The sequence below is a fragment of the Ambystoma mexicanum genome, chromosome 6p (assembly GCF_040938575.1).
Source record: "Ambystoma mexicanum isolate Mex_15411 chromosome 6p, UKY_AmexF1_1, whole genome shotgun sequence".
NCBI lineage: Eukaryota > Metazoa > Chordata > Amphibia > Caudata > Ambystomatidae > Ambystoma > Ambystoma mexicanum.
In genome coordinates this window covers 1,049,891,682-1,049,916,387 of record NC_090935.1, presented here as the reverse complement: position 1 = coordinate 1,049,916,387, position 24,706 = coordinate 1,049,891,682, and the positions used below count along the sequence as shown (strand labels likewise).

Below are 24,706 nucleotides of genomic sequence, written 5' to 3'. Positions count from 1 at the left end.
AACTGCCTAACCCTTGCTCGAGCATTAGTGCTGTCGAAATTGGACTATTGCAACGCACTATATATAGGGGCCAATAAACATACGCTGCAAAAGATTCAAACACTACAGAACAATGCTCTTAGAGCTGCCTTAGGAATTCCAAGAAGGGAGCATATTTCAGAGGCTAGAAGACAATCCAACTGGCTCTCCACAGCGGACAAAATCAAACTCAAGACAGCTTCTCTAACTTTCAAAAGTATCAACCATCTAGCACCCAAATACCTAGTTGCTAGATTCAACAGAAAAATCTCCACTAGACCCACCAGAGAAGCATACTCTAACCAGTTAGTGATACCCCCATTTAAACTAAGTACGGCCGGAGGAAACAGCTTCCCGGTCAAAGCTGCCCAGCTTTGGAACTCCCTCCCGCCTGGCCTGAGATCTACCCAATCCTACGCTCTCTTCAGATCTAACTGTATCAATTGGATCAAAGAAAATGACCGATAGTCCTGCCCTACACCAATATAACCACTGTTCTACAAACGTACTATGTACATAGTTATATACTCTCTATCTTCCTACTGCATATTTCCTCTATATATTATGTTATATGTATATATTATGCACAATGTATATTCTCCTTACTGTCCTGCATTATGTAACTTCTACGACGTATAACCACTACTTGTAAACATGCGTAACCTGTAAAGTTTAAAGTATCCTTGAACAACGCGCCCGGTTACCCTTGGGTCTGGCGCGCGCTATAAATAATAAACAAACAAACATACAAGTATTAGTCTGTGTATGTCATTGCAAGTACATTCAATAATCTACGGAATATCATATGCTAGAGACAATCTCTTGGCTGTCAGTAAGGGCTCCAAGGGAGAGGTACCAGTACTCTACCTCGGCACATAGCTTCCTTCTCAGGGAGTGCCATTTATGCTAATTTCCCATCACTAGCACAACACTACAGGCATACAATCTTAGAATCAGGAGTCTGCAACTTCCTATTGCAGGTGGACTATTAGTGCTTACTTCTCACCCGAAATGGAATGGGTATGGTGCCGCTCTCACTCAATGAGTTTTGTCATTGAGATCGTGACTAGAATGTTTTGTATAATTTATTTGCATTTTGTTTTATTTAATATCGCTTAGCGCTTCTCAAAGAGACTGTAAATGGTACAAATCAGTTGGTAAATGCCAGGCAAACAAATCACAGTGATAACAGATACTCTTTCAGTTAACATTTCAAAAGAGGGAAAAAGAAAACCAAGACGGAAGAGCTTCCAGGGTTTAGGAGCCAGGAGAGAAAAAGAATGAAAGCGTGTAGTAGCATAAGGCAGCGAGGGACAAGAAGAAAGACAATGCAATCAAAGAGAATGCAAAGGAGGGTAAAAGGAAACTAAGGAGCAAAGATAGGAAGGAGCCAGACCGCAAAGACATTTAATTACTAAACAGACATTTGAAGAGGAGTCTAGTGGAAAGAGAGTCCCTAGGGGAGAGGGCACAAAGAATATGGACAGAGGAAGGGATGGATCAAAGAGGGAAAAGTCGAGGAGCTGGAAGACCGAGGAGCAGACTAGAACAGTAGAGAAAACTAGAGAGATGAGATGAGAAGTTTAGATGCATGAAAGGTGAGGGACATGGGAGCCTTACCAATGTTGAATAGCTAGAAACGACAGGAATGGGGGGTAGAAGAAATATGAGGGGAGAAAGAAAGGGAGGTGTCGATTCCAGGCAGAAGGGAAACTAGAGAAGCAAGAAGAAAGGGGACAAAGAGAGGGGAAGTGGTGGAGGTAAGGTAAGATGCCAGGAAAAAGAGATCCTCAGTTTTAGAAGGATTAAGGTGCAAAAAGTGGGAGGGCATTCAAGATAGAGAGAAGACAGGCAGACAGAGAAGAGTGGATAGAGTGAGATGGAGGAGAAAGAAGAACATTGAGAGTTGTCAGCGTAGAGAGGGTATGAGAAACCAAATTAATAGATAACTCCAAGAGGGGAAGTATAGACATGGAAAAGAAGAGGGCCAAGGACTGAGCCTTGGGGAACCCAGTAAAGATGTTCATTTTGTGGATGCGGACGTTGCCCTACTGAACTAGGTTTAAAGCAGACCACGTTTCTCAGGCCGTTCTATTTTGCATCATTAACATTTCAAAGTTTCTTGAGAGCTATGGAGTCAGCCAGGAAAAAAAAAATCCATCTGCCTTTTCTATGTTTCATCTGGTGGAATGGCCTCTCTTGACATTGCTGGACACTGGCACAGTCATACTTTCCCCAACTGCGCTCATAAGAAGAGATTATAGGTGAACGTTTTATTATTTGTAAAGATTACAGGTAAATTAACACCTGCTGATTCAAATCTACGAATAATGATTCAAAAGATATACTGAAGAGCATAGAGGAAGGTGGGTTGCGCCCTTTCATACTCTTTTGGATTGGAAAGTAAATATATTAGATCAACACATGCGTTTGAACTACTAAACAGTTTGAATTAATACACAGAGCTATTTCGAAATACATTGAGTCTTACAAAAAAGAAAACTCAAGCCACAGTATCAAAAGACTTTGTTGCCAGTTCAGATTATGACCAGGGGAAAATGCGACTCTGTTCAAAGTTGTTAAAGATCTTGAAGAACTAACCAAATAAAACTGTGGACTGCATAAATATGTGCTTTTTTCCAGCCATAGAGCTCAGACCGTATTCAAAAGGTCAGCTCTCTAAAGTCAAGAATGAAACCGGACTGTAATTTTTTAGAGGTTGGGATTTTTGCCTGGCTTCAGTATCACAGAAATCTTGTCAAATATTTCAGAATGTTGTTGAATAGGTTAGATTTACATTTTGTTTGGCATATTCCAGTTAAGCCATCCGTTTGGTCTGCCCGGGGTAAAAGTCTTGATAATATTTTTGAAAGCTACTTATTTCTTTATTGGAAATGGGTATACAACACCACATTCAGGATATTGAATGCCAATGGGGCCACCTGAACATTTTAGTGAATGCAGGTAGGGCCCCTAGCTTATGGGGCTCGCCCACAAGATTAAAAGGCTACAGGCACGGCAGTGATCGCAGGTGCTCCCATGCCAATGGGGCCACCCAGAAGAGTCTAAAAAGGCCGTGTAGGGCAGCAGTGACTGTGGGCAAACCTCATCTTGCGCAGGGGCCCAGAAAACAACCAGAGTGCAGGCTCTGCGGTGAGTGCTGATGGCCCATTCTGGTGGACGGGGCTGCCCCGAAGTAAAAAAGAAGGGCCAGGCCCGAGTGCCATCCATCCCTTTCCACTGCATTGTCTGCAATTTAACTAACAATATTCTATTGTTCTAATTGAGCTTTATAGACCTGGAGCGAGGACGGTACCGTAGGTTATGGACCTGAAGACCGATTTAAAAGACCGAGCGCAGTAATGGCATTTCAACAAGGTCTATGGGCCCACAACACCATGCACAGCCTGATGGCGGGTTCTTTAAAGATATCACAACCCCCCCTTACTCTTCTATGAGGAAGACGCAAGTGAAAAGAGCATAACTGGTGGATGCAACAAGGGCCCTTAAATACCCCTGTAAGAGGTGGTTAGTGTTCTCCCCTTTTTGGGTGTAATACCCACTCCAATTGTAGTATTTACATTTAAATGGGTATGTATGGGGCTATTGATAGTATGTAAATGTGCATGGGCTGTCGTGGGTAATTGCTGCAGATATGCCAAGGGTTGCAGCTAGGCTCGTATTGTGGCATTCTGAATAATCTTCAGACTGTACTGGTTCGTATAGCCCACAGATTGCCCAATGAGATTGCTTTATAAACGTATCAAAGGTTATAAACACAATTCTATGTCGTAAAGCAGATCTTAGGCAAGACTCCTTTTTCACAGTAGATTTGTGCCAATTCCTAGTGCCCTTTATAAACCAGTAAGGTATGTAAGTGGTTTGTCCCTCCGTTGCAGCAACCAGTATTAAACCGCAGGTCACAAGTTGAAGAAATGAAAGTCAGGCTTCAAAACTTCAGTTAAGTAATACTAGAAGACCTAATATTAAGAGCAAAGGACTATGTCCTTGACAGCCCTCACATTTCTAAAGTCCCACCTTTAACGAGACTTATTCCCTTAGACTCAAACTTTGAAAGTTCCTCGCTTTCTTATTGCTATAAAAAAGAGACCGTTTTTTTTTTAGCCAGTATCATATATTAAACCAGTTCTTACATTTTAAAACTACCACAATTGTTTATTTGAATCTGAGGCAGGCAAATATATGAGTGATCTTAATCATTTGGAGGAAAAAGAAATCTAGAGACATGAACACACTTTCCTAGATCTTAAATAATGTACTGGACAGCACACCTAAACAGATTAGTAGGAATTCCAGAATCCCTATAGACCAAATTGTTTAGAGCTCCAGAAATCCACAGGTTGCTTGTGAAGTACCAATACTCGGGACCAATCCCATGCAAGAATCAGGATAGTATTGAAGTCGCCTTCCTTTCACCTAGCAAATACATTGTGGACAAAACTAAACACTTTCTGTATGGATAATATCCTCCAGACACCAATCAAGTGATGCACTAGAAAAACTACAACTGTGAATGATTGACATGATGGCACCTGCGAGACCCCCATGAGCGTAGCGCCCTGAGCCAGGGCACAGCACCAAGATGCCTTTGGGTGTCCGTGTGCTTTTTAAGTTCCCTTCTTTGATTGGTGACTATGTAGGAAATTGAAATGTCTTTAAGGAAACGGAGTACTGAATGATCGTTTTGCACCCACTGTAAGAGTAATGTGCCCGGGGTAAGTTTCCGTATAATTTAACTACTTAAGATAGAAGTGTCAGAAAGATGCAATGTTCAGGAACAGTGTTACTATATTGAAGAAAAAACATATGGTCTTCACGAAACAGTTACGCAACTGAGACATTCTCGGGCGAAGGAAGAATCAAATCGAAACGCTGATACAGGAAACATGGGAAATTAGGCTCGGTGAGGAGATGGGGATGATCAATAAAGCGTTTCATTAGATAGACACAGAACCTTCAGGAGTAATCAGATGTTTCACATACACCGGGATTCGGTTGTGTGGCTTCACTTTTGCCAACAGACAATATACTTGCATTGTACTATATTAAACACAGGTTTTAAAGAAAACATGAACTAAGTCACCACTTACGCTCTTTTTGCAGAGTGAAGGTCCCGTTTGAGTAACAGCAGCAGAACCCTATAAAACAAAAATCTCAGTCAGGTTTTTCTAAAGTGTAATTTCAAAAGTGCATGGAATTAATTCCAGTGTGGAGTAATAACATTGAAATCAACTGCAGTAACAGACAAATCGTAGAATTAAGCCAGTAGCAACCAAAATTCAGTTATTCGAGCTGCTGGTAAGGTTTGTGTTTGGAATAAATAAAAGCACCCTGAAGGGTCTTGATTCGCATGACTGCACTATAATAAACTACCGAATAAAATAAGGCACTCCAGTGTGACTGTTGCAAACCATTTACAATAAAGAGTGCATTAAATTAGCATATTTGGGAACCCCGTCTATCGAGTCAGGCTCCCTCCCAGGGCCGACATGTAGAAACTGCCACGGTTCAGGTCGAACAGTCCTGTTTTTTCAGAAAGCAAATTGTAGCAAACAATAAATAAAAATAACACGTTCCACCAAAAAAAGGAGGGATACAGAAATTTGACACTCCCACCCCTCCAAACCGTACACGGGTGCAATGGTGTTTGGGGGGAGTGGTGGGTGAGGTCTAAAGTGGAAGAAGCAGGGGGTGGGAGAAACCCAATGGATTGCAAAGGGCGGGGGCGGGGGGGTTAAACTTGAAATCTCATGGTCTGCAAAAAAAATAATTTAAAAGTTAATCATACATTATTGCCTGGAAACGCAGCCAATCCGAATATTCTGGAAGGTCACGCCTCTACAGGGCCAGGAAAACTACATAGATCACTAGTTCTAACAGAGACTCAAAGTTAAAGAGCAGCACCATTCACTGGAATGTAAGAAGTTAGATTAGCAATCTCTATTGACCTTACACTTTTCGAAAAAGTCAGTTTCCTGACAAGCTGAATACCACATGAGCCACTGAGTGTTTAATCATATTGTTAAGACAGACTGTATTGATGTCAAAATAACGGCTAACACGCATCAGGTACTTTAATGACATAGTGTTTGTGGATTGCTGGTCTAGGACCTGTTCTTGTTGCTGAGGGGGGTTCATGAGTCTATGGGCTGGGAGCAAGCCCCTCCATGGCTCAGGAATATGGGCAGCAATATTAGTTTTACATGTCTGTCCAAGAGGAGGCAGAGGCATAAGAGGGTGTTCCAGGTAGCCGTTCTATAGCTCTTCTGCATATTGGTTCAATCACAATAGCTCCAATTCACCACTGCGGAGTATGGGGTTGCTCAAGAAAATCAATCTATATTTATCTCTCAGGAAAAGGGCACAGAGTAATGGCTACCTCCTAGGTAATAGTGATCACATACAGCAAGCTCCAGTAGAACACATCAGTGGAACACAGAGTTAAAGAAGTAGCAGGAGTAGCCCAAAAAAGCAGCAAGTCAAGAAATGAAAAAAAACAAATGCGACAGGGCGAGGAGTGGGATAAAAAACCAGGCTAGACAAAGCTGATGAGTTGCAGGTTTGCCAACTCCAAGCCTCAAGGGCCGTACCCCAACTCCAAGCCTCGAGGGCCGTACCCCAACGCCAAGCCTCGAGGGCCGTACCCCAACTCCAAGCCTCGAGGGCCGTACCCATGCCGGGTTTTCAAGATATCCCTCATTAATATTCATGAGATAAATGTGCATACAATGAGTATAAATGTATGCACATTTTTCCTCATGAATATTAATGAGGGATATTCTGAAGACTCGTCAGGATCTGGGGGTTGGACAACACATACAAAAAAGAAAACCAGCACAGTATGATGTTTTAATCACACTGTAAATATATTTTAATATTTAATAAACTAAGACTAACGCCACAAATAAGCAGTGCACAGAATTCAAATTTTCAACTACAATTCAATAACATTTTTTAATGTTTACTTTCTCCACCTGACGTCCTATTGAGGAAATAATTATGTTGTGCACATGACACTCAAGACCAAAATGTTGTTAGACTAATATATTGATATTTACCATAGAACTGAAATAGCGCAGAGGAGGTTGATGGGAGCTAGAGCAGCGCTTTAAAACGCCAGCACATGTGACTAGCTAACAAAGTGAGTTGATGTATGGCAGTACACTGAATTGTTTGTAGCTACATCCGCAGTGTCAAGATATCTGTTCTTGGCATCAGGTGTGTAACGGTTTATTGAGGCCACCCTCAACACAGGGAGTTTCTTCCCTCCCCAAACTAAGGGTCACACGGTTAATGTTGGTTCTTTTATTCAGCCCTATCTCAGCCTCATATCATGTCACTTGGATCGCTTCCCCTGAGCTACCAATGAGCCAAGAAACAGGCTGGTGTACAGGAAACATTTATTTGAATAAAATGTTGAAAATCACACTGAAATGTCACACACCAATTTATCCGTGGCACAACACAAACTTCTAACAACATAAATAAATGACACAAATGGGTTGAAAGGAACACAAATCACAATTCGTTACTTTCTACACATTTCGCTTAAAAAAATAATTAAACTGACCAATAAACAAAAACAATTACGTATGCCACGCTATGCAATTTCAGTTTGCCAGCACGCTTAAAAGGCTAGCAGTTTAGTTTTACAAATTTGTGCAAATGCATATGGCAATTATTATTTCACCCACACTTTTGCTTTAAAATAAGCACAGGGTGATTTAGCAGTTTCTTTTTCACTGCCCCCCTTATTTATGTCTGTGTTGGGGAAGCTGGATGGTATTAATTGGGATAATTTGAGGATTTTGGATTTCAGACACCGCTCCACTGAAAGGCCTGTGTGGGGGAAGCTGAACAGAAAGAGTGCCCAATTAAATTACAGTGTATAGTTTCCAGCACATACCGGGAATGAGCTTTTTTAATTTAAAATTTTAACAAAAATCACTTTGTGGTGTTCTGCCAAGGGGAATTAATTTAATACATTTTTGTTTAGTTATATAGGCTAAGTATCTACATAGTTTTTCCCCGCCCATCACCCGCTATAAAGGTAAAGGATTTAAGGCCAGCACATCCCACCCCACCTTTTAGTTGCAAAGGGTTCTGTTCTACTTACATTGAAAACCTGTTTAAGGTTCGGGAAAGTCAGATGCATCAGGACCCTCTGGAAGGACAGGGCAGGGGTCTGCTCACTCCACTCTCAAGGATGGTCCTTGGCTCCTCACCACAGAGTCCAGCCAGCTTTTCTAGGCCTCCATAGCAATAGACAGCTCTACCCATATGCAATCTCCTTTGGTGATTCCTTGCGGCTGTCAGATGGTACGTTTCAGCAGGTCCTCTCTTCCTCATAGACACCATCAAGTTTACAATCTTGGAGAGTACCATGCAAGAGTTCTCGCAAATAAGATTGGACAGTTACCCTTCTCGCTCCTTCCAAATCCATCTCCTCTCTAATGATTAGCTTACGAGTCTGGAAGAGTCATATAGCAGCTTCCATTTGCAATCCCCATTTCTTCTCAGGTCAAATTTCTGTCAAAAACGAGTTTTGCCCACAACTTTGTGATTTACTAGTAACCGCCATAAATATATTTTCTGATTCAGCTAATCAGGGGGAAATTAATAAAACAACAGCCGGGTCCGCACCATGTTGCACAGCAGTTTGGCATTTTTCCGCTGTTTTTCCAAAAAGCATAATCATTAGGAACATGCAATTTATTGACCACATACCTAATTTTACCCTCCATCAGTTTGTCAACTCTCAAATTCGGGACATTTTCACATCAGCTAGAAAACCATTTTAGATGGCCATTACAGTTCCCTGAGTCACAGGTGGGTCAATTTTATATCACCAACATCGCCTGGAAATTATCTAAAAAAATAAACAAAGAAAGTATGACTTATGGTTGCTGAGAAAAAGGCCTCAATGATAATAGTTCTTTTAAATTAATAGCAAATCTTTGGGTTATGCAAATTGGAGGCCTGTCTTTGGTGCAATTTGACTCTCTGGGCCACTGTTATTAGTCTTTGTTGTTTGAGGTGTAGGGTGCAGATCGTAAATGGGGGATGCATTTGCCACACAAAGATCCCCCACTGCAGACATCTGGCATCCTGTCTTCTTCTCTGAAGGGGATGACCTTTTGATCTGCAAAACTTCTATTTTCCTGTATTTTTTTCTTTCCAAAGTTCAGCCTTTGATTATAGCCCCTTTGTTCACACCTCCCCCATACACACTGGAAATGTGCCAGCCAGAGCATTTGGCCTTCTCAGAACTGCCCTTTCAAAGACACCAAGTGTAGGGAAAGTATATTTTCAACACCTGTTAGCAGCCACACTTTATTGCAGTTGTAAATAGCTGGAGGGGTTAAAAGCCAGGCTTACAGTGGGGGAGCTCTTTGTAAAGTTTGCCCACCAGCAAGCCAAAGTGGGCTCCCTTTCGCCAAAATGAATTTTTCATGCGACCATAGAACAAAGTTTTTCTTTTCCCTCGTTCTCTGTATTTTGCATGTGAAGCCAATATAAATTACATCTTGTTTACACGCACAGTGTCTTTTCCCTGACATTATTATGTTGGCTGGGGAACATTTTCCTCTCGTTTTGCACACATACAAAGCCGTTTTTTGGTGTCAGTGTTTAAAAATCCTGTATTTCATGTGAAAGGGACCTTTGAATTTCTTCTGCCTTTGCAAATTAAAACGCTGCTTTTCCTTTGGTAATGACAGGCAGGCCTTTTTCACATGGCCCTTCAGTTCCATTGGTTTGGGTGCCTTGGATTACACCCCAAAGGTGGTCTTGTCTACAAGTTTTAATTGTTCTTTTCATATTAAACACAATGAATTCAGTTGGCGGTGGCTGTGAGTAGTTCTGCCCTTCTCTGTGCATAGGCCCCGGTGATGGGCAAAGGTTGCAGCACCTCCATCCCTTGCACTTGAGGCAATAGCTGCTGAGGAACGAAGATACAGGGGCAATTAAACAATTACTTTTTGCCACAAAATGGGCAGTTCTAATCAAAAGGGAGTACATTAATGGGCATTTGCACTCCCTACCTCACCACACATCCAACGTGCCTTAAGCTCCACTGACCACTCTTACTGGGCTGTTGTCATTATTCCGACAGTTCAGTAAGAAAGTAGACCTTCACTCAACATGTTGCCAAAAAATCTAATTTGTTAAAATTAAAGATTTTTAAAAACATTGCATAGGGTTTTTTTGGGTATTGTGTAGGGCTCGTCGGAGGCAGGGGGAGAATAACTGGAGGCATGGTGGGCATCCTCATGATGAAAAATTCTGAAAGGGGAATTGTAATCAGGAAACTGTAGTTGGGACTCCTCCTCGATTCATCTTAACTGCTAGTTCCCCTGGTCCCAGAGATAAGATGAGGCCCCCATCGTTGCCATTAGCCCTCTGCACTCTCATCTTCCATGCCAATACATTATACAAAGGCAACAAAGCCGTTCGCACACGGCTGTTTGAAACGCCCTTCTACAGACCTCCAAATAGAAAGCTACACCCCTACCACCAACTTGCATACTCCACCATCACATCCAGTGCATCCTGGGCACGAGAGAATTCTGTCTGGACACAATTGCCTTCAGGTCCTAGACACTTAACACCTAGAGTAACAGACCCACACACAGCCACAGGGAACCTCCGAACTGCGTGTATTAACATACATGCATCCACACTCTCTTCCTAATAACCTAGCCCACACGCCTCTGGTCAAGATTCGTCAGACCAGTCCGAGAACAAGTAAAGGGCAGCAGTGCATAGTATAGAGACAATAACAAACGCACTTTTGTATGCTTAGGGCTTACTGCTAAAATAGACCCAGCTCACCTCCACCCCTGCTCTGCTTCTTTGATGGTTAGCTTCTCTTTCAACAGAAAATGTTTTATTCTGTCTAGAAGGGGGGCTCTTTGTATTGGATAGCATACGGTCACTGTAGAAGGGGGGAGGCTCTACCTCCCACAGTAAAAGTAACGCCGAGTGGGAAGGTCTGTACCTCTAAAACAATGCCTGCGCTATAACACCAAGTATAGTCTCAAACAGGGCAGCACCCCACGCACAAAAGAGAATCATTTGCAAGAGTATTTTCTGCTCTCCCAGGACTCATATTTCAGTAGCGCTCTGGAGTAGAAGACACACGATGGACGTAAAACAACTCATCAGTAGATCGATATTAAAAAATGTGATGTTTAAATACACTAACAGTTAAAGTGATCACAGGGAAAACCGGTAGATGGGTGAAGGGTCGGGACAACTTTGCTTTTTGAAAGTCTAATTCACCTTCAGTGGAGACCACTTTCCGCTTTAAAACATGTGTTGATCTGAATTTAGAATTCACAAATATTTCGAAGAGAGCACTTAAACCAGCTGATGTGCCAAAGTGGATGAAGCCACCTATCTTCAGGGAAGTGAAAGAGTTATTAAGATGGTGCAATCATTAAGACTTTGACCCATCATGACACACGGTCAGTGAACATATTCCAATTGCTGGCAAATAACAAACATATGCTTTGCACATGGGAATGTTGACCAAGACCGATGTACTCTGTACAGCTCACAAAGCAGCCATCAGTAGGGGCAGGTATTGGTGCCTACCAATCTTGAACAATGCTGAGCAGGGCACTTACAGTATATGCTCAAGTGTGTACCCTTGATCTGCAGGGGTGAACATCTGTGTACTCTCTGCCCCCAAGTCCCAGGGCCCCACCATAAAACCTTTTGTTTGCTGCACTCTTGGAGGTCAGTGGCAATCAAAGAGTAAACCAGTGGAAATTTCAATTAAACCAATGGGGATATATAATACAGAAGACTTGCACTGCAAAGTATTGCACTAGGGTGCAGAAGAAGGGGGACTGTGCTTTACCAAATAAAAGCATATCAGGGATTTGAATGCATCCAAAAGTGTCTCCAGGGAGTGTTGGGTCAAACGATAAATTTAAAGCACAAAAGTGGCACTATCACAATTGGCTGGCAAGATGGAAGAGACGAGGACCGCAGAGTCAATCAAAATATGAAGCTAGATTGTCCAAAGAAGAAATAAACGTTTTTAGTCATTTACGAAAGGTCAACTCGTCGAATTGGTGAAGGGACATAGGCAAGAAATTCTGTAGAATGGAAGCCTGCAGCGAGGAAGACTGGGCATCGCATTTGTTGTACTGAAAATGGGTCTTGATAAAAGTATTGTTAGTCCATCGCAGATTACGTTGCATCGCAGTTTGGAATTCCTCCATCAGACGTTTAGGGCAAGACTTAAAGAAGGCCCTGCTGGTCACAAAGTTTGAATTTCGTGATTTTCATCACTGGTAGCCAATGCGGCTGAGCAAATGCTGGTGTGGAATGGTTATTTTATAGGCACTTTGAGTAGAATTCTAGCAGCCATCATTCGGACTCCGCCATTTTTCAATTGTTTAATTTCACAATTTCACAATCTTCAGTAAGTGGAACTACAATAATTTGGTGTTCAGAAGAAACTAAAAAAAAGGCACTAGGGCTACTTTACCGAAGGTAGTTTAACAAAACAGGATCGTGAAACCTTTTGAATATGAAGAGTGAGGTTTTCATAAGGGGCCAGAATAACGGACCGACAAGACAGGGTTTGCTGCGGAACCCAAAGCCTAGGACCAGAATGCGGCATAGGGTGATCGCAGATTAAGAGGGGGATTGGCGAGTGAAAGAAGAGGTGGGTGGGTGATGAAGAGAGTATGATGCAGAAGTGTACAGGCTCTGCATTGAATGGTGTTGGGCGTGTTATTTGGGGGTATGGATTACAAAGCAGCAGTGGGACAATAATAGATCATTGATGCGAAAGAAAACCAAGTTTCTGCTGCACAGTCAGTCTGCAAAATCACAGCAAATGCGAGGCAGCTTTGCTGCTTGGAGTTCGGACAAAAGATGCAAACTTGATGTAAACGCCTTCATGGAGAAATAAAAATCAACTGCTGCCAGTAGGGGCAGCTCAAAGATGGGGTTCCGCGCATGCGTGAAGGCAGTTTCCTTGAGGTGGCTCTGGCTCCAGGCCTCCTTAGGTATGCAAGGGCCAGCCTTGGAAGAGCCGAACAAACAGATCTAAGAGGCGATGCGCCTTTGTGAACAAAGATCTTTCTGACCTGTAAATTGCACCTGACCCAGGGACCCTGAACTTTAAAGCTCACCATGGAAACAAAGGCTCGACGGTTAATGCTATACTTCAGAGAAGAGGGGAAAGAGGCCTGACGTGGGTGGTATGTGTGTTACCCACAGCGGCCGCAGACAGCTCAGCTTCTGTCTGGCTCACTGCTGGGCCAGACCAAATCCTGCCGGGTTGCTTACACGACTTCTCTGATAAAAACCGATTCAAATAGCAGAATACCTTTCACTAGCGCGTGTCTTAAAGGGACTGCTCAGCGTGGGCAAAAACAACTTTTGCATAGTTTGCAGTCAGGACTCAGGAGACTACAGCCAAAAACAAAATTTAATTTATGTTGGATGCCAGAAATCACCGTTCCCTTCAGCGTGCGGACATTGGTGTATTGGTTTTGCGCTCAGTTTACATTCTCCGGATTAAAAGTAAGAGACTGCAGCTATTATGGATAATTATCAAACTGGCGCTTTAAGATTAAAGATTACTTTTCTTAGTAACCCTGCTCTTTTGTGGGGGGTTTCCGCTGAGGCAGACTAAGTGACATAGCGACCAATCTACCGCAGTGGTATACCAGCAACTTTCGTGGCGTTTTTACGCCCTTTACAGGGTGTACACCACTCGTACAAAATAAACCAGCTTCGACCGAGATATTAAACATTTATAAGTATATCAAAGGTATTAAAGACTGGGCAATTCAAAGGTTGCACTACAAAGCCCTCCGGGTGCATTTGCAAACGAATATGATTGGTATTTGCAGCATCCAGCACCTGTCAACATCATAGTGGTATCTTGGCCATGGGCGCAATTATAGGCGGCGATGGTGTTTTTTGTCTCCACCCCCCCCCAACTTTTGTGGCATGCATTATTGTCCCCCCCCCCATCTTTTGGCAGGAGGCCGCATTGTGACCGCCGACTGAGCTGACCCAGAGCCGAGTTAATTTCTGCTTCTGCGTGTGCAGCACCGTGGCGGGCTGGGCCAGTTTGTAGCTTTCTTTTTTGGCAGCCAATGAAATTCATTATAGTGGATGTGGGCTGAATGATGACGCCGCTGCTGCGCGCATGCATGCGCAAGGGTGGCACCTTCTGGAGTGTTCTAGGCGAGGGCAAGTTCTCTGAGAGGCACGTGCGCACTGCGCAGACAGTTTCACTTTACCCCACAGTGACAGTCTTTGTGTGTGCCTTTTGCCGACTGTGCCCATGCCTAGGCCTTACAAGTTGCTTGCAACCCTGTTGTTGCAGGCACAAGAACAAAGATTCTGGCGGGCGAACGCGCCTACGAAGGAGGCATGGCGGGCGCCGCCCCTTAGTGGGGGTTGTCCAGCCGGCCTCCTCCCCCCTCCTCAGACACGGCAGGGGGCGGGGATATGGGCCATGGAAACACCCCCGGAAGAGGCTCAGAGTGGGGGGTAAGAGAGGCGGGGCAGGAAACCGAGGGAGAGGAAGGCCCTATAAAGAGAGGTGTTGCGGATGCGTGTCGCTGGAGCAGTATTTAATTTGTTAATAGAGTTGCATGTGATGCATCATCGTCCACAGTACCGAAGGGCTGCGGGACCTTTGTGTTGACCGGACTGGCATACATGGAGAGGCCGCCGTAGGTTGCAGCATGCGGCCGCCGCGCAACAATTATTGGGGTGTTCGGTGGTTGGCCTCAGGGTTGGCCGCCGGCTTTGGTTTGTTTGGGCAACGACGATTTCTGATTGTGCACAATGTAGAATAGGGGTTATAGGGCTGATACACGTTATGTTTCCTGCTACACAGGAAACCGAGGTGCGGTACGGAGAGTGTTCATCAATGATTCAAATGCCGGTTGACGGTGGAGGGGTGCGTAGGTGGGGAGCAGGGGGCCAGAGGTAGCAGTGAGCCAGGAGAGCGGTGTACCAAGCCAAATTGGTCAGTGGGGGGGAATTGCATGGGGAGATAATAGTGTGATCTTGGGCAAACATCTGGACATATGGTTCGGAGGGGGTCAGAGGCCTGTCCCATGTGCTCAGGGTACCAGGTTGGCAGTGGAAGAAAAATCGGTGGACATACCGGGGTCAGCAGGGCTAACAAACGGGAGTAGGGCATGTTATTTGCAAGCTGCTGGGGAGTTTAGAGATGTGGAATGACTTATGGGTTACCGGCAAGCTCCTGCCTGCTGCCCCTCAGGGCGAGTGGGATTCGGGTTGGGCAGGCGGACGGGAGGTTCCGTGTCAGGACAAAGGTATGAGGGTGGTCTGAGGGGGGGGAGGGTGGCAGCGGGCTGTTAGGTCATGGCGGATCGTTAACATGCAGCAAGCAAACGTGCATCATGGGGCCTGTAGTTATATCTATTGGCCTTGTCGGGTGGTGGCCGAATGGAGCGTTTTCGTTTTGGCCTTGTCATGTCGGGGTCTAATGGAGTGTTTCGTTGTTCTTGTGGGCTAATAAACGCTTTCGCTTTGCATTGTTGGACGTCTACGGAGGTTCGATAAGTGACTGCTCCACCAAATGACCTACAACGGGGGCAAGGGGAACATATGGCGTTGTGGGTTTGATTTATGGCGACTAAGTTTGCCTTTTGTTTTATACATATGGAACATGATGAAGCCTTGGTGTGTCATCATTGAGAGCAGTACGTTAAACTGGGGACACGACTTAAAAGGGAAACCACGGTGGCAGGATGCAGGGGTATATCAATTGGGCAATAGGGACTAACTTGTACATATAAGGGGCTTATGGGTAGCGGGGGGGCGCATGGAAGTAGGTCAGGGAACAGGCTGATGCAAGCAATTAGGAACGTATCAACTTGTTGAAACATTTACATGGGGTTGGGTGGCCTGCATCTATAGGACGGGCCATAGCACCAATCATGTATGCGCATGCAATGGGGCACGGTCTCCTGCAGCGACTCTGGCCGCAGGACACGTGCCTACTCCAGCGATGATATAACGCGGTCACGGGCGGGGGGGGGGTGGATACTCGTAGGACGCCAATATGTAGTGCATTATGGGGCACGTAGTTTGGTTACGATCAGTCATGCCGTGTTGTGCCAAGCATAGCACATTAGTGGGAAAAGGCATGTTTGTCCCTGCCTGTGGGGTTTATTCCAGTTCGTGATGAGCGACGAGAGGGGCTGGCACTGGATCCCGTTGGCTGGAAGTGAACCCGCTCTCGGGGGCTGGCGCTGAGGAGACGGGAACGGGCTGCCTGCCTTCCAGCCGCGCGCGCAGAGAGGGCTTTCGCCGTGACTGTAATCAGTGCTCTTATCAGATCCGCAGCGAGGAAGCACCCGCGCTTCCTGTGACATCACCCGGGCCCCCTCCTGCTTCCAGTGTTAGATTACCAGCTCGCAGGAAAGCCGAGGCGCTCTGCTGGCCCTAAAAAATGACGCGTCCTCCAGCCGCAAGCAGGCAGCGCGTGCTCTTTTGTGCGCCGTTTCCTTCACCGCACGCGCCTTTTGTACGTTCGCGCAAACAGCTGCTGCAATTTGCCCGTCAGTCAATGCACCCCGACGTGGGGTGTCTCCCTTTAGAGTAACAGAAAACACCCCTTCTTAGTGGATGCTCGATAGATCAACAGGGTGGGACAGGGAGGAGAAGGAGGGGGATTACGGAGGAGGGGTGAAGAGAGGGGAATGATGGCAATGAGGTGAATGCAAGAGGAGTAGTAGTGAGGAGAACAGATACTATCCAATACCTAATGTATTCGCTAAATGCATTGCTTGCCAATGAAACATATCCACAAGCTGCCAAGCAGATGCAGCTATTTTTCAAACTGTGTGAGTAGAATTAAGTAGTTAAAATTCTAAAGGGAAAATAAACGCAGCTCGCATGAGTCTCTGTCTTTTTGGTACCCAGCTCAGTAACAAATGTCTTTAGAAAGCAATTTACTCCACTGTAGTTAAGTAGAGCTTCAAAAACCCATATACTATCAAATGGATCTAGTAGGAACCATTTATGATTGGCCGGGTGACGATTTTAAGCCACAAGTATTCATATTGAGGAGGGTACGAACAGGGATGTGACAGTAAAACGCCCCAGGGCAGAAAACAAGATTTTCCATACGTTGCAGTGGTGTGCCACTTGAGTAACAGATCCCATTGGTGGAACCCCACGGGTGCTGGGGTATTCAGGTGTATCAGGGTTTGTGGCAAATAGTTATTGCCTATGAGTTATCATTACCAAGCAAGTCATCATTTGCAAACTCTGAACATGCTAAGTAGCATTGATAAAAACGAGGTGGTTTATTTGAAAGCTGCCGGAAATGTAGGTATGAATTTCTAGCAGTGAGCATCCCTCATGCTTATAAGCAAAGCCCAGGGGAGAAAAAAAAAAAAAAAAAAACAATGGCTTTCAATGGGAGGTCTAACGGTTTCTGCAGTGCGAGAACAATTCTAGCTGCCTTCATCAGGACAAGAAGCATTTGTGTGTCTGTGGTCCTGCTCCCACAGATTATAAAGCACAGTTCCTTGGTGGGCCATAACTGTTACAAGTTTAAGCCCTGGATCTGTTAGAAATGTAGATAATGATTTTATTAAATTCAAGCATGTCCTTACTAGTCTTACTAGCTCGTCAATAAACCCGTACTATGTTTTTCCCCATAAACGTATCATCCAAAATGTTATTAGTCCAACAGTATCAGTAAGTGGATGCTAACATTTTGTTCACTTATTGGGAGTCGTATATAACAACAATGCCCCCGTTTTAATCGGAGACAGGGGTTGAGCAGGCAGTTGCCAAAATTGGGACATAGTGACTTCAAGCATTACTTGGGGACGGAGACAGCACTTTGCTCTACAAAACAATTAGCGGTCAAATTGTCAAAGAGACCCGAGTGATGTAGAAAGAAGGTTCTACAAAAGGGACTTACACACGTCTCCACCATAGTCATGACCCTTTCATGGAGAGAATCGAATTGATAAAATTGACTTGTAATATTTGATAAGGTTACACTTTGACACAGAAGAAAGAGTAAGTGATGACCTCACTAGTCTACATAATCCATTTACTTAGTACCTTCCCAAAAGAGACATGCAAGCCTGCCGGAGTTAAAGTTGTGATTACAGAGTAGTATGGTGGCGTGGCAAGGGAACACACTCTATTATCGCCAGGGCCTAGGCATGGGCAATGTTATGTTGCACGGGCTCCAGTATAGAGTTACTCCAGGAGGGGGGGGGGGCAGAGGGCTAGGCCAGGGACAGGATCTGCTGTTGGACTTGGTGGGAGGACATTTTGGGAGCACGCAGTGCGCTCAGATGCATCGGTCCTTGGTTTCAGCCCATGGGGGATGGCTGTTAACGATTGGCGCGTGCTGCTTACAACACGGCTGGTGGACGCTTTGCCCCGGTTGGAAGCAACGCCACACGCTGGGAGCCCCCTCACCCTGAGCAGAAAGCCGCTGGGGAGTGGGGTGCTCGGGGGGCCAAGCCGTGGGTACATATTAGTGTGCACACGTCAGTGGCTACAGGCCGCCGTGGGCGGGGGGGGCTGGCCTCTAAGGGACGCGCAGGGTATAGGAGCACGGGAAAGGGAGCGTCCTGTGGATGCTTGGGGGGAACTCTCTGCCGCCGGCAGCCAGCAGAGAGTCTTGGAGGAGTCACAGGTCGATCCCTTTAGCAAAGAACTGGCAGGCCCATAGGGGAATGCTCAGCCAACAGATTAGATCTTACGGCGCCCCAAGAGTTCTAGACTCAGGGGAGGCCCTGGGAAAAAGGGGAGGGGTTTAGGGGACTTGGAAGCCATTTCCAACCCAAGATTGCGGGGTGTGGGGGGGGGGGGAGAAATGAAGAGACACAATCACAATAAAGGTCGTCAAGGGAAGTCGGTCGGGGGGGAGCAAGAGGAGAGTACGGGGGCTCAGGTAATGTTGACAGAAGTAACTGGAGGGGTTAGTCTTCACGGAAGAAGGGAGGCACGAGGGGGAGGTGGGAGGACCAAGACAGGGCTGTATGGTGAGCAGAGGGAACAGGTGGGGGGGAAATAGGTTCAAGGAAGTCAAGGGGGGACAATGACCAACGATGGGGGGAGCAAGATACGGGGTACGAAAGAACAGGGCTGGGAAGTCTGCCTTTGGGGCAAAAGGGAGCCTAGGATCTGGAGGGGCAGAATTGTCAGGGGGGGGGGGGGTTTGGCCTGACGCAAGAAACCTGGGACCTGGAGAGGGGAGGAGCAAGCTAGCGAAAGGAATGGGGAGGGCTAGTGTCCACGGAAGATGACGGGAGTGCGGGCTCTGGGCTAGACTTCGTAGGGAGGCCTGGGGGAGAGGGAACTGCGAGGGACAAGTTGGGGCTTGCTGTAGAAGCAGCACAGTTGGGGACGGGGGGCCAGATTAGAGTAGTAAGGGCACTGGGACAGCTGTACATCGCAAAGCGATGATTATCTAGGCAGGCAGAAAACGTGTTAGCCGGCACCGGAGGGCGGTGTCGGCCAGACTGAAAAACGTGTTAGCCGGCACCGGAGGGCGCTGTCGGCCAGAAAGAAGAATTTGTTAGCCGGCACCGGAGGGCGGTGTCGGCCAGAGGGAAAAACTTGTTAGCCGGCACCGGAGGGCGCTGTCGGCCAGAATGTATAAGGAATATTGGCGGGAAGTATGACAAACGGGAAACATCAAATGGCCAGGGGTAGAGAGAGGTTGCTAGCAAGGGCTGGGCTCTACCCGAGGCGTCCACCGGACGAGGACGATAAGGGAGGGGTTGGGGGAGGGGAACCTAGGTAACCTCACACGGCGTAGAAGAACCGGTGGTGTGGTGAATTACGGATCGCCTGTAAGATAACTCCAAGACTTTATGCAAATAAAGCTGCTGTGGCATTTACTCTTCCAACTTTACAAAGCGTCTGGTGTGTTATTTCTGGCTGACAAACCTCTACTGGGTCTGGGTAGCGCTGGGGGGGTGGGGGGGGTGGTCTTCTGAGGGAACAAGTCAAAGGAGGGGGGGGGGGCGGCACTGGGATGCCCCCGCTAAGTGATTGCAAAGCACAGCAGGTAAGAAGAGTCATTCTCCCCGTTTTATTGCCGCGTGCTTTTCTTTGCCCTGGTCCCTGTCCCATATTTCTAAGGTGTCGGCCCTTCCCCTCTCCATCGTTTGTGTGGCTCACTTTCTCTCTGTCCCTCCCTTGAGCCTGCTCTGCCTCTGGCAAGGCGAGGAGAAGGGCGTGCACAGGCCCGGCTCACCAGAGCAGTCTTGCTTGCCCAACGTCCCACCCCTATTCCCCCAATAATAACTGAAAAGTCAGTTACCTGGTCATGGTTGGTTTACAGCTAAACAACATAGCTGATATGATGTACTAAACTGTGTTTGGTTATTTTGACCTTCACATGCACTCAGCAAGAATCTCTATTGATACACCGCTGCCATGTGCATGGTCTTCCAGCCTTCTGGTGGATCCGAAAAGGAAGCAGGGCTGGGAGGGCTCAGTTAGTGGGATTGGTTGGGGAAAAGGCAAGAGCTTGGATGTGCTGTAGGCTGTTGGAAGCTGCAGCGTGTAAACACCAGCCATTAAGGACATGGCATTTGTGAGTTACTGCCAGATTAAAAGTCAAAAAGAAGTTTTATAATGTATATGATTGCCATTTGGGCCACGCTCAAAGGCATCTGGCCTGCAGTAGGAAATCTTTGTTGCTCTACATTCATAGACGGGTTGTAGCAATTAGCGTGCTGGTGAAGCATGTGGTTTCAGTTGGGAAGGAGAATATTGCGAGCCAGTTTTCGTGCTTGGTGGCCAGCTAATCGGCCCAAAACGTGTCTGTTTAGATAGGGAGACCTTGCCGGGGCCGATACGGGCACAGATCTTAATGATCACACTGATGGTCTTCTTAGGATGCAAGACCACAAGAAGCCCAAGACGTGATGAACCACAATGAGGCTCAAACATACCTGGGGTGTTTGTGGTCTTGTGCATAATGGATGTGAATTAGGTGTTCAGGCTGGACTACCACTTTTGGGGTGGGACCAACTAGAAGGATTTTCATATGGTTGTTCCCACAGGCTGAAAACCAATCATCTGGCACTGTTGTTCAACACAATAGTCAGTGTTATCTTGCATTATGTTAATGTGATTTATACTGAACACCGCTGGCGTTTCACGACTCCAGGCACTGAATGGTTATGATTCATTTATAACCGTCCAGCCAGGCATCAGCTTTCATCTTTGCTGTTTTCACATGTGCCCTATCAGGCACTCACTTGCAAGACCGACCTTACATGAGAGACCAGCCCACAACGCGCCATCCCCCTGAGGCTGCATCTATGGCAGTATCTCCATAGGGTTAAATATGAAGCTGAATGCATTTGCAAGAGTTTGGTACTAATAATGCATTTGCGCGATCTCAATTTCACCTGGCCTAGGAAGATCCCCTCTCCTGTACAATTGCAGCACCATGGCACATCCCTCGCACTAGGTAGGGGATCACATGCATACACAAACAAAACAAAAACAACGGGGGTGGAGCTGAATAATCATCCCATACATCATAGTCTTCATTTTACAAAAGTTGCTCTTCCTCAGGAAACTTATGTATACAGGGTGGATCAACGCTCTTTTGATCACTAAAGTACAGTAGATACAAAATCAGATTTGATGGGAAGCGATTCTTACAATGGGGTGAGTTTGAGTGACATTCTGACCAGGCTGTTGGGGGCAGCGGGTAAATGCAACAGTCACCAGGGACAATAGGTTATGTTAAAGGATATTTATACCGCGCACTGTCACCTCCGGAGTGGTCCCCTGGCGCTCTAACAGATCTGAAAATCAAAGGGGTAGAGTAAGTAAGTAGAACTGAGTGAAAGAAACGAGCAAGATAGCTGTGATGTGCTCTTGGCACCTTCAGTTCGATTTACATCGCTGAGCTTAGGTGTGTTTTTTCGGTTGGTAGCCTTCATGTGCTGTTGTGCGAGGTTATGTGGTTTGTTTTGTTGTTGCGGTTTAGTGAAGTGCATGTGGTTTGTTGTTATTTAGCGGTATGGTTGTGTTTAGTTCAGGGGTTGAGAGGTGTATGCAGAGGGGTGGGGGTTTTTATTAGTAGGGTTGGTAAGTGGCATCACTATCTAGATGGGGCGCATGCTGATATCGACAAAATTGATCTAGATGTGATGCATTCAAATCTTCACAGTTCTGTCTAGATGTGATGCAAGATAATATTCACAATACTACCCCATCCATAACTGCCAAAAATGTAAACTGTTGCTGACTATCCCAATTGGCTTGCTGCAAAGCATGGTAATCGTACACAATGAGGCTAGAATCAGAAGGCTATCTTATACAAGAGCAGTAAATGCTGACTATGGCCGATAAGTAACAATTAGACTGAGTGCCTGAGGAGTAGGATATTGGGTAATGAGACGGGTGGGGTAGTTAATGGAGTGCAGTAATGGCTGTACCCCCTAACTACACCACGTTTATAACTACACCACGTTTATCTCATCAGTTGCTGCTGGTTGACAGCTGCAGGCTTTCCAGGTGAACACAGGAAAACATGGCCTGTGGCTGCTTCTTCAGGAGCTGCCCTTTGCCTTGAGCCCTTAGCCGAAAGGGCTGCACGGGCAGGGACTGCCTTGGAAGGGCCTCTGAAATACAGCTGTTCTAGTCACAGGTGTGGCATGGACCAATGAGAATCAAATGGAAAAAAGAGACCTCAGACCGTTTCAGCCAATTGGAAAGGGTAGGGTGGGGAAGAGTAAAAAAAAACAGAAACAAACCAAGGACTACACCACAGAGGCAGCATACCCTAGACGTAGACCAGCAAAAAGTGCAATAACGTGCACATACAGGGTTCCTCTTCCTGTCTGAGAATACACACAGCGGTGTAGTCATCAGAATGTAAATAAAAAATAGTATATGTAATAATATGTATATATGTGAATGTTAACAATATTGTCTGGTCCTATATCGATTTAGAAAATATATCGATATATCTACAAAACTGGATATATATCGCCCTGACCTACTGTTGACCACACAGCCCTGCTTTCTCAAGGACCTCTGCTTTTGCACATCTACTTTCTTTCGGATTGCCTACTACCTGGAAGATCATGCCTTTATAATCTCCTGGAACTGGCAAACCTCTGATCCCACCACTCTCCATGTCAGCATCTCAAAGATCAGTCCTTAGACATTTGCTCATCATCCTCTATAACTCTGCCTAAGGCTTATCTTGTCCTTTGGTTTTCCTCATCACCTTTTTGCTGACACTGACATCTTTTCCTCCTTCCCTTCTTTCACTCCAGCCATCTTGGAATGGATTAGCAACCCCTGCCTCAAGGTCCTCCTCCACCTCATGGTGAACGCAAACGCAAGTTCTCTTTCTTCTGGTTCCCAAAACCATTCCTTCCCTCTGATCTACTTTATGCCTCACCTTCTTGCTCCCTTGCACAAAACGTACAACTTTGTTTTTTTTTTTTTTAGAGACCTCCGACTCAAACTCATCACAACCATTGCCTCTGCAGGTCATATTAACGTTTTCAACATTCAGAAAGTGTATCCATTTGTTACTCTCCACTCTACAAAAACTCTAATCACCACAATTTTACTCAGCAAACTATGCGCAGAGCCCCTATTCCATTTCCTTAGCCGCCCAGGATGCAGGTGCAACAGAGCAATCATGTAAATGGAATGAGGGGGAAGGAAGGAGTGGGGGCATAAGGGAAGGAGAGGTGGGGAGAAGCTGATTGGGCGGGTGTTCGCAGCTTCAAGCTTGCTTGAAACGTGGGATTCATTTACTTCTGTGATAAAAATTGTAATTTGTAAAGTGGGTTGTGTGTTTTGAAAGAGCAGACTTTGCTCGTGAGCACACTTAAAAATATTTCTACTTACGGACATATCTAGTAGGGCTCGTCCTTTGAGAACCACAACTTCTGTGTAGCCTGAGGATCAGTACAATACAAGGGTGGAAATAACTAGAGTAAGGACAAACATTAGACATGTTTAAGTGCAGGTAGACAGTATGGCCAGCTGTGTTAAGGATGTGACCATGATTGATGAAGTGCTAGAATGGAAGCAGCTCAAAATAAGGGACTGAAGCAGTGTAAAGGGTAAACAAAAAAGTAGAGGAGCACCGCTCCCAAACGCTCCCGCCCACTTCGACCACTGCTTTTAGTTTGATTTTGAACAAAATGTTGTGGACTGTTTCTTGGATGTCCAGGGAAGAGAATTCCATGCATTTGTAGCAAGAAGAGAGAAAGAGCGTAAGCGAGAGGAAGCACAGGGAGGGCAAGGACTCACAAGGGTAATTTAGGAGGCAGAGCAGAGATTATGAGAAGGCTTGTAGAGTTGGATCGAGGAGGATAGATACAGTGCAGTCCCACTATGGATAGATTTGTGAACCAGGAGAAGAAATTAAAATCTGGCCCCGTTTTGCATCATCAACCATCCAGACTGGTGATGGTACGAGGAAGTAGGTGTGAAGCGTGGAAGGTCAAAGAGTTTTGGTAGCTAAATTAATGATCTTGTTGAGAAAACAGAAAGCATAGTTGGGGAGACCAAAGAGGATGCTGGCACAGTAGTCCAGTTTAGAGAATACAAGAGTGGTTAAGATATTCTTGATGGTGGTGAAAAAAAGGAGGTGCCCGATATTCCTAATATTTAGGAG

The 24,706-nt window shown here is 45.6% G+C and overlaps 1 protein-coding gene across 6 annotated transcripts in view; it reads right to left on the bottom strand.

Annotated features, from left to right (window-relative positions):
- SEMA4D (semaphorin 4D) overlaps positions 1-24,706 on the bottom strand; it is a 974,222-nt gene that overhangs the window by 750,350 nt on the left and 199,166 nt on the right. For all 6 annotated transcript variants that reach the window (XR_011280337.1, XM_069625652.1, XM_069625653.1 and 3 more), the window contains exon 2: positions 5,130-5,177. The gene's annotated coding sequence lies outside the window, so the exon portion shown is untranslated. The remainder of the gene's footprint in view (positions 1-5,129; positions 5,178-24,706) is intronic.